Genomic DNA, 8636 nt, shown 5'->3' with positions numbered 1-8636 from the left:
CTGAGGTAAAAAAGGCAATGAGTACTTCAGCCTTTTCCTCAACATCTGTCGTTAGGTTGCCTCCCCCATTCAGTAAGGGCTCCACACTTTCCCTGTCCCTCCTCTTGTTGCTGACATACTTGTAGAAACCCTTTTTGTTACTCTTCATGTCCCCTTCTAGCTGCAACTCCAAATGTGCTTTGGCCTTCCTGATTTCACTCCTGCATGCCCGAGCAATATTCTTTTACTCTTCCCTAGTCATCTGTCCAAGCGTCCAGTTCTTGTAGACTTCCTTTTTTTGTTCTAGCTCTTTGAAGAGCTCCCTGCTAAGCCAGTCTGGTCACCTGCTGTATTTGCTAGTCTTCCTGCACATCCGGGAGGTTTGCTTCTGTGCCCTTAGTAACATTTCTTTAAAATACAGTCAGCATTCTTGGACTCCTTTCCTTTGCAGCCTGGCCTCCCAGGGGATCCTGCCCATCAGTTCCCTGAGGGAGTCAAAATCTGCTTTTCTAAAGTCCAGAGTCCATATTCTGCTGCTCTCCTTTGTTCCTTTTGTCAGGATCCTGAACTTAATCATCTTGTGGTCACTGCTACCTTAATCTTGTGGTGTTCGCGGCTCCCCAGGCTGCCATCCACTACTACATTCCCCACCAATTCGTCCCTGTTTGTGAGCAGCAGGTCAAGAAGAGCATGGTCCCTAGTTGGCCGCTCCAGCACTTGCATCAGGAAGTTGTCCCCAACACTCTCCAAAAACTTCCTGTATTGCCTAAGCACTACTGTATTTCCCTCCCAGCAAACATCAGTGTGATTGAAGTCTCCCATGAGAACCAGGGCCTGTGATTAGGAAACTTCCACTACCTGTTTGAAGAAAGCATCATCCACTACTTCCTCCTGGTCTGCTCTCCCCTCTAACCTTAACCCAGAGACTCTCAACAGGCCTATTTCCAGTTCCATACTGGAGCTCTGAGCAATCATATGGCTCTCAACAGGCCTATTTCCAGTTCCAGGAAGTATGAAAGCACCTGCCCTGAAAGAAGGAAGCTGAATACTAGGGCTGTGCGAAATTTCGATGGGTATTTTGTTTTGAAGCTGTTTTGATGCGTTTCGTGCTCAAAACAGCAAAATTGAAACGAAACAAAAGGCTTTGAAACAGCTTTGAAATGAACTGAAGGCACTCAAAATGTTTTGAAAGGTTTGAAATGTTTTGACTTTTGAAGCAGCACGGTGGCAGGAGGCAGGGGAGAGCCAGGGCTGCATTCTGCCTCCCACCACTGGGTCAGAGTGCAGCCTGGCAGAGGGAGGCAGGGAGAGCTAGGGCTGTGCTCTGACCAGCTCTGCTAGCCCCACAGAGCTCAACCTGCCCTCCCAGTGCTGCTGGACTCCTCCCGGGGGTGCGGGCCCCCAGATCTGTGCGCAGGATGACAGGAGGCTGCCGCTGCCAGCAAGTGACATGAGTTTTGCTTGTCAGCACCTTAAGGTACAGTTTCCAAGTAAACCCCTGCACCTATCTCCTTGAAACTTGGCAGGCATCATGCCCTCAGAAGTGGCTATCATCAATTTTCATCCAAATCAGGCAAGAAACAACAGTTATAAGCATTTTCATGATTCCCTATTATAGCCTATGGGCGAAATAGTAAAACAGAACACCGCTTCATGAGGCCCTACTAAATACACATTCCACCCCAGATGGGACTTGAACTGACAACCACTGGCTTAGGAGGCCAGTGCCTTATCCATTAGGCCACTGGGGCTCAGACTTTTGAAATTATGTTTCTACATTTATTCATGGTGGTAGTCATTCAGTAGGTTTGCTTAATTTGTTTTAAGTTACTGTATGAAAAGTAAAAAAAGTAAGAATAGCTTAGTATACAGTAAATTGGTAAGAAACTGTAACACCTTTGGTCTTTCTGAAATGCACACTACTCCCCATTCTTCTGTAGAGCAAGATGACTAAACCCAAGTCACTCTTAGGTGCTTCTCCGATGACTCAATTGACTTTATAGGGATCTTAAGCACCTAAGCAGGTCAAATTCAATAACTCTCTGGAACAGAAAACCTAATTCCTAGATGTTGTAACATTGAAGTGCCCCAGGAACCACTTTGAATCCTGATCTTACTTGTGCTATATGCCCTAGCGCAGCCACAAAGAAATAAAATCGATAAATGCTTCCGAGACAGTTTTTAAAGAAATATTCACCTTCACTGGGGTAATTATATCATATACTGGAAAACTTTAGAGACATATTTGTGTATATACACTGTTATATATGTATTCATATTGTTTATGCACACATAAGTGGGTATATACATATATGTGTGCATATATATGCATACATTTGTTTATATTATTTAATGCACACACAGTCCTGATTTTGTATGTATAAATTCTTTCGAATGAAAAATGTCTGTACTCACACTATTCAAACTTAATGTAAGCAATGTTCATTAGCAGCTCCAAAACTGACTCCTTTATTTTTAAGTCTTTTCATAGTCATTTTCAGAGCTGCTATTAAAAGCTTTGAAATTGATACTATGCACTTAAGCAGTTGATGCAAATTAACTGCTCTACAGACAGCCAATGTTTTTTTATACAGTAAGCAACAGGCAACAAACTGGGACTGGCTCTACACTTAGCTAGCATGCATCTAACCAGAGCATGCTGTGTGTGTACTGCATGAGTGCATGTAGTTGTGATGGGGGAGGGGTGTAATCAGAGTCATGCTGTTGGAAGGGACATGAACAATAATCTAGTCCAGTGGTTCTCAAACTGCGTTCCACGGAAGTCTGGGGCTCCATCCTATCTCATCAGGGGCTCTGCAAAGAGATCAGGAGTAATGGAGAAGCAAGGAGGCAGTGTGCCACCATTTCTGGGCCAGGTCTCCTGTTTCCACATCAGTCTTCAAGGTAGGGGGAGTGGTTCCTCAGCCAAAGTTACATGAAAGGGTTACCTACTTTAGGAAGTTTGAAAACTGCTTATCACTTCCAACCCTTAATCCTAGAAATCATTATATATCTGTCAATGTAGAGTATTGTATGTTCTGTATGTATGTCTATGTGGAAATGTGTATACATGTCTACTGTAGCAAGTGCTCATCACAGGGGTGGTCGCAATGCCCACTGGTGGCCACTCAGCCCTTGCCAACCTAGCTGCCCTTGGGGCCCTCGCCTTGTTACTCGCTTGCCATGCTTTGATGTTTCATAGATTTCATAGACATTAAAGGCTGGAAGGGACCTTGCGAGATCATCGAGTCCCGCCTTGCCATAAGCAGGAAGTCTGCTGGGGTCAGATGATCCCAGCAAGATAAACATCCAGACGCCTTTTGAATGAGTCCAGAGTAGTTGGTTTGTTACTGTTAATTATTGATTTTTTTAATCACTTGTCCAAATGTGTGCATACATGTATACGCATCTACATATACACACTACATAGATACGAAGATATCTTGTCACATATTAATTTATGATGAAAGGGAGGCTTCCTCAGGGCTTCCCAAGCCTGGTCTTACTCCTGTGATCACAGGCTGTCATGGTCATTGCCTTAAAGGCTAGTTTCATGGGTTCCTCTCCAGTACCCACTCCCATGCCTTGCAGATGAGCTGCTAACATGCGTCCTTCCTGGGCTATGGGCTCCCAGCCTCAGTACTTACCCCTCCTGGACTCCAGACCTCTGTTCCCAGGATTATCTGTTCCAAGGCCAGCTGCACCCCTCTTGAGCTCTGGTCTACTCGCTAGCTGGGCTTAGATACCCTGGCCCTCTTCTCTCTGCCGCCCTTCTCCAGGCTATGGGTTCATCCGCGCCTGTTCCCAGGCCTATCTATTCCAAGGCCTGTTCCTGGGCTCTGTGTTGCTTTCCCCAGCTCAGCAGTTATCAGAAGCCCTGCCAGAGCCCAGCTGTCAGGAATCCCTCTCACAGTGGCACTCAGGGGTAGACTGCCCTTACCAGCTCAGGCCTGGGCTTATCTGGCTTTAGCCCGGCCCCCCTCTGATCAGGTGACCCTCTAATTAGCCTCGCTTGCCATCTGTTTCTCAAGCAGCCTCTCCTTGGCAAGTGACAGGCACACACCAAGCACCCTGTCACATACATGTAGAAGCATATTACATGTATGTGCATATGTGTATATATATATATATATATATATATATTCACAAATACAGTCAATATGTGAGCTCATAGTCCATGAGCACATAGATACACCCACACACGCACACATGTATATATGTGTATATATGTGTATATACATGTGCGTATGTGTGGATGTATCTATGTGCTCATGGACTATGAGCTCATATATTGACTCAGTCTATGAATAAATATTGAACAATGGCCAATTCCACACACATACCATAAATACAAACAATGACATATTATCTATGTACCTGACATATATGTACACTCCCACATGAGTCAGTTCAAGCCATAACCTTCCTCCAAGCCCCTTTGTACTTTAGGAACATCCCCTAATCCTCTCATGTATGGGTCTGACCCAATCTATTATAAGGCACTTAGAGGCAGCTAATCAGAGAGCAGAATAGTTTTGACCATATATATTTGCATATTGAGGGTGTCTCCTGTTGTAAAACTAATTCCTTTTAGATTGTTTGAGTTTAGGTACTGGATTGTTCCATTTTAAAATATTAAAGGAAACCAAAAATTCTTACTCGAAAAAACCCCAAACTAATTTCATTCAAGGTTTCTTTTCTCAGAACTTTAGAATAAATTTACAGGTTTCTGTGTTTAAAGCGTGGAGTGTCATTTCCACAGCTTGTCCAAGATAAAAATTGTTTTGCTTTGCAGTCCTGTAGCCTGAACTAGAGCTGTTAAAGAGAAACCCTAATGAATAAAATGAAAGACACCCTCTAAGGCACCATATACTCATATAACAAATCCTGCCAGTGCCATGTAAAAAACAGTGCTTCATGGGAGAGAAAACACTGGAAGTACACGTTACATTGCAGTGGAGCTGATCTATGGGAAGGGTCAACAACATTATTGGGTGGTGAGGGTGGAAAGATCCAGGCTGGATCCAAAGCAAGCCAGTGCAAGGATGTGTTGGCCACTGCTGCCACTTTTCTCTGCCACCCAGCTTCAGCGTGGCACAGGAAAAGCCCATGCCACTGACTGTCACTGAAACCTCCACTCCACAGGCTGGATTCATTAGCTCCATGGGCAGTATCTGAGCCCAGGCTGTAGCTGCCAACCCCTGTTCTTTGCCAAAAAGACATATGCACTTTTATGATATAGATGACATTTTACTTTGATAAAGACCAAAAAAAATGTATGACAAGGTGTTAACAGAACGTGTGTATCATTTTCTTTTATTAGTTGACACCGCAACAATTTTAGCTTAAGATGATTAGCTTTAAAATTAATTTATAGCAGTAATGTCACTACTTCTGCAAAAGGCAGGGTAGATATGCACCTTTATAGACTAACTAAATGAGAGAGAGAAAGAGAGAGAGGGAGAGGGAGAGAGAGAGAAAGAAAACATACTTTCATGAACCCAAGTTCACTTCATCAGATGCTGTGAAAGGATGTGCAAAAAGCGTGGGGAAAACTCTCACGCACCTTCCCTTGAAAAGCTAGGAAGAGGGTTTGATGAAATGTTTGCGCTTTTTGAGCCTGAGAATAGAAGCTTGTACAGGGTGGATGATATGGTGACTACTGTGACAATGTTATTTTATAAAGATTTTAACTTTAGATTGCTGTGAGAGTTCAGGTAGGATGTAGATGGCTGAGCCTGCTGGTAGGCTACTTGGAGCAGCAAAGGTCAGCGAGGTAGGAGTGCAGCTTACCAGACCGTCAGGCTACAGTCTAGCTGAGAACACAAGTACCAAATTCCCAGAGGACCGTGAGATGAAATCTGAGAGACGTAATCCAAGAAGTGAGCCAAGATGAGAAACCAGGGGTCAGAGAGCTGGTGCCTAGTTCCAGGGCAGATACAAGTTCTAAGTCAGGAAAAGCTGAATCCAAGTCAGGAACCAGAAGAAACAGAAGGAGCACTGGGCATGAGCACAATCCAGAACAGACTGAGACTGTGTCAAGGCATGCTTGCAGCATGAGGCTGCAGGTGTGCTTAAAAGGGGTAAGTGATCTACAGCTGATCTGATTGCAGAAAACTAGGGCAATCTCATTAGTCAGGGATCAGGAGTAAGTGTGATGGCTCAAGTGCTCAGCCCAGTCGGGCTTGATTGAGCAGAGGCCCTGCCAGTTACATCGTTTAGAATTTCTGGAAGATAAGAGAGAGAAACTTTATCATAAGAAAAATATCGTATGTTCTTGCATGCAGCATGCCCCAAATAAAACACATGCCTTGTTTCTGGAAAGCAGAATGTAGGAAGATTTTCCCACAGTCATGGATGACTGCATAACAGAGTAAGTCCTCCTGGGAACATAGGGTACTCAGAAAGTGTGGCTTCCATGGAGACAGTTTTGGGGGCTCAAGGCAGTAGGCAGTGGGAAAGTCCTGGTGCCTCAGTGCTACAGCTGTGAGGAGGTTAGCACAGGACCTAGCCCCATCGCCTTGCTGAGCCAAACACAAGCACCAACTTGGCAGCTGTATGGCACGCACAGCAGCCATGTCTACACGAGACACTGACTATGCAGTAGCTCATTACTACTGTGTAGTAGCGTCATGTGGCACAAAGCGTGGTGCGACAGTGCACAGTAGTTACAAGCTACTGTGCAATCAGCATCACCTAAAAGCCGCTCAGCAACACTACTGCACAGTCAGTGTCTCATGTAGATGCAGCCAGTCTCTCCAGGAGTGTTTCTTTTCCAGTGAAGAAACCAGCTTCCCTACTTAAGTTATGTACTCCCAATTTTGGGAAGCTGATATTGGGGAAAAAGGTGTGCATTGCATGTGCATTGTATAGTATTCTGGTGCCGGATATAAGCCTTTAAAGATACTGTCTCACAGAGGGCTCTTCATTCTGCCCGTTATGCAAGGTATGGTACAAGCATGATAAAGTCTACACAGTAGCTACAATCTTTAGACCCTCCCCACTGCCTCCTTAAGCTCCCTAGTGCACAACAGGAGAATGGCTGTTGCTATGCTAGTTGGTAAAAAGCAGGGATCCTGGTTTTCTCTGATAAAAAAACACATTGTTCAGATTTAAAAAAGTAACCTAAAATCCACATTTTTTGATGATTAAAATGAAACAACACGTGTGTGTGTGTGTGTGTGTGTGTGTGTGTGTGTGTGTAAAATGGTGTTTCATTTTAACCATGGGGAAATGTGGATTTTGGGTTACTTTTTTAAATCTGAAAATTGGTGATTTTTTTTTAATCAGAGAAAACAAGGGTCCCTGGTAATAAGAAGACAAATATAAGGCCTCACCTCTTTGTTCCTCTCTGCCTCCTCAAAGTGGTTAGCACTGCTTGTAGTCATAGCTCCCATAGCTCTCCTGTGTTTTTACACTGAATCAAGGGAAACAACTACAACTGTGGCTAATTCTTGGGACTCAGGTTTGTTTGCTAACATACAGCAAAAGATGCACTCAGCTTTTTAAAAAGTTAACCTTTAGAGTTTTATTTTGAAAAAAGTTAAAAGGCCATTCAAAGTGCAAATTAAAATGTAGGTAATGTCTTCTTTGCTGCAGTTTACTATAGGGTTAGCATGTAGTCACATCTCATGTTTACAGCTCTGTTAGGTCAGTGTACACCAATGAAAATGATGCTGGGATTTGTAGCAGACAGATGACAAGCTTCTACTGGAGTAGCTAGATATGGGCTGCTATTATAGTACCTGGCCAGTAGGTAGTAGGGAAGGGGGAACAAATACTAGCTTGAGGAAAAGGCTGCCCCAGGGATAGTCAGCTGAAGTTGACTAGTCAGGTAATATATACATTGAAGTGGGTATATATATGTATACACACATGCATACACACATATGCACGCACACACACATACACTAGAGAGACTGATACCAGAGTATAGTTATTACACTTGAGGTGAATAACTTTATACTGGAGCTGTGAATTTCTCTGGCATAAGGATGTACATTGTACGTCCATTGCACTGGAATAAAGACTGATCATGCTATGTCTGTATCTTTTGATATTATAACAGGTCTCTGCTTTTCATCTCTAGAAATCCTAAATGTCCAAATTCAGCTCTTGATCACGCTGGTGTAAATTCAAAGTATTGTCAGTGAATTCAGCGCATTGGTGTACATCAGTGAAAGGCCTGGTTCTCACTCAGTTTTGTTACCAGTATAACTATTTAAATCATGTATGTGAATTTTTTCCCCCACCAAACAGTCATAGAATCATAGAAAATTAGGGTTGGCAGGGATATCACGAGGTCATCTAATAAACCCCCTGCTCTAAGCAGAACCATCTGCAACCAGATCATCCCAGGCAGGGCTTTATCAAGGTGGGCCTTAAAAACCTCTAAGGATGAAGATTCCACAACCTCTCTAGGTAACCCATTTCAATGCTTCACCACACTCCTAGTGAGAAAGTTTTTCCTAATATTCAACTTAAACCTCCTTTGCTGCAACTTGAGACCATTGCTCCTTGTTCTGTCATCTGTCACCACTGAAACCAGTCTAGCTCTATCCTCTTTCCAACCTCCATTCAGGTAGTTGAAGGCTGCAATCAAATCCCCACTCAGTCTTCTCTTCTGCAGACTAAATAAAGCCAGTTCCCTCAGTCTC

General features: G+C 43.7%; 1 non-coding gene across 1 annotated transcript; it reads right to left on the bottom strand.

Annotated features, from left to right (window-relative positions):
• Positions 1-1657: 1657 nt before the first annotated feature.
• TRNAR-CCU lies at positions 1658-1730 on the bottom strand. The gene has a single exon. It is a non-coding gene; the product is annotated as a tRNA-Arg (tRNA).
• Between the last annotated feature and the right edge of the window lie 6906 nt (positions 1731-8636).

This window comes from Alligator sinensis, unplaced genomic scaffold, assembly GCF_000455745.1.
Source record: "Alligator sinensis unplaced genomic scaffold, ASM45574v1 scaffold59_1, whole genome shotgun sequence".
Taxonomy (NCBI): Eukaryota; Metazoa; Chordata; order Crocodylia; family Alligatoridae; genus Alligator; species Alligator sinensis.
The sequence above is the reverse complement of the archived record's forward strand: the minus strand, read 5'-3'. Positions and strand labels throughout refer to the sequence as shown.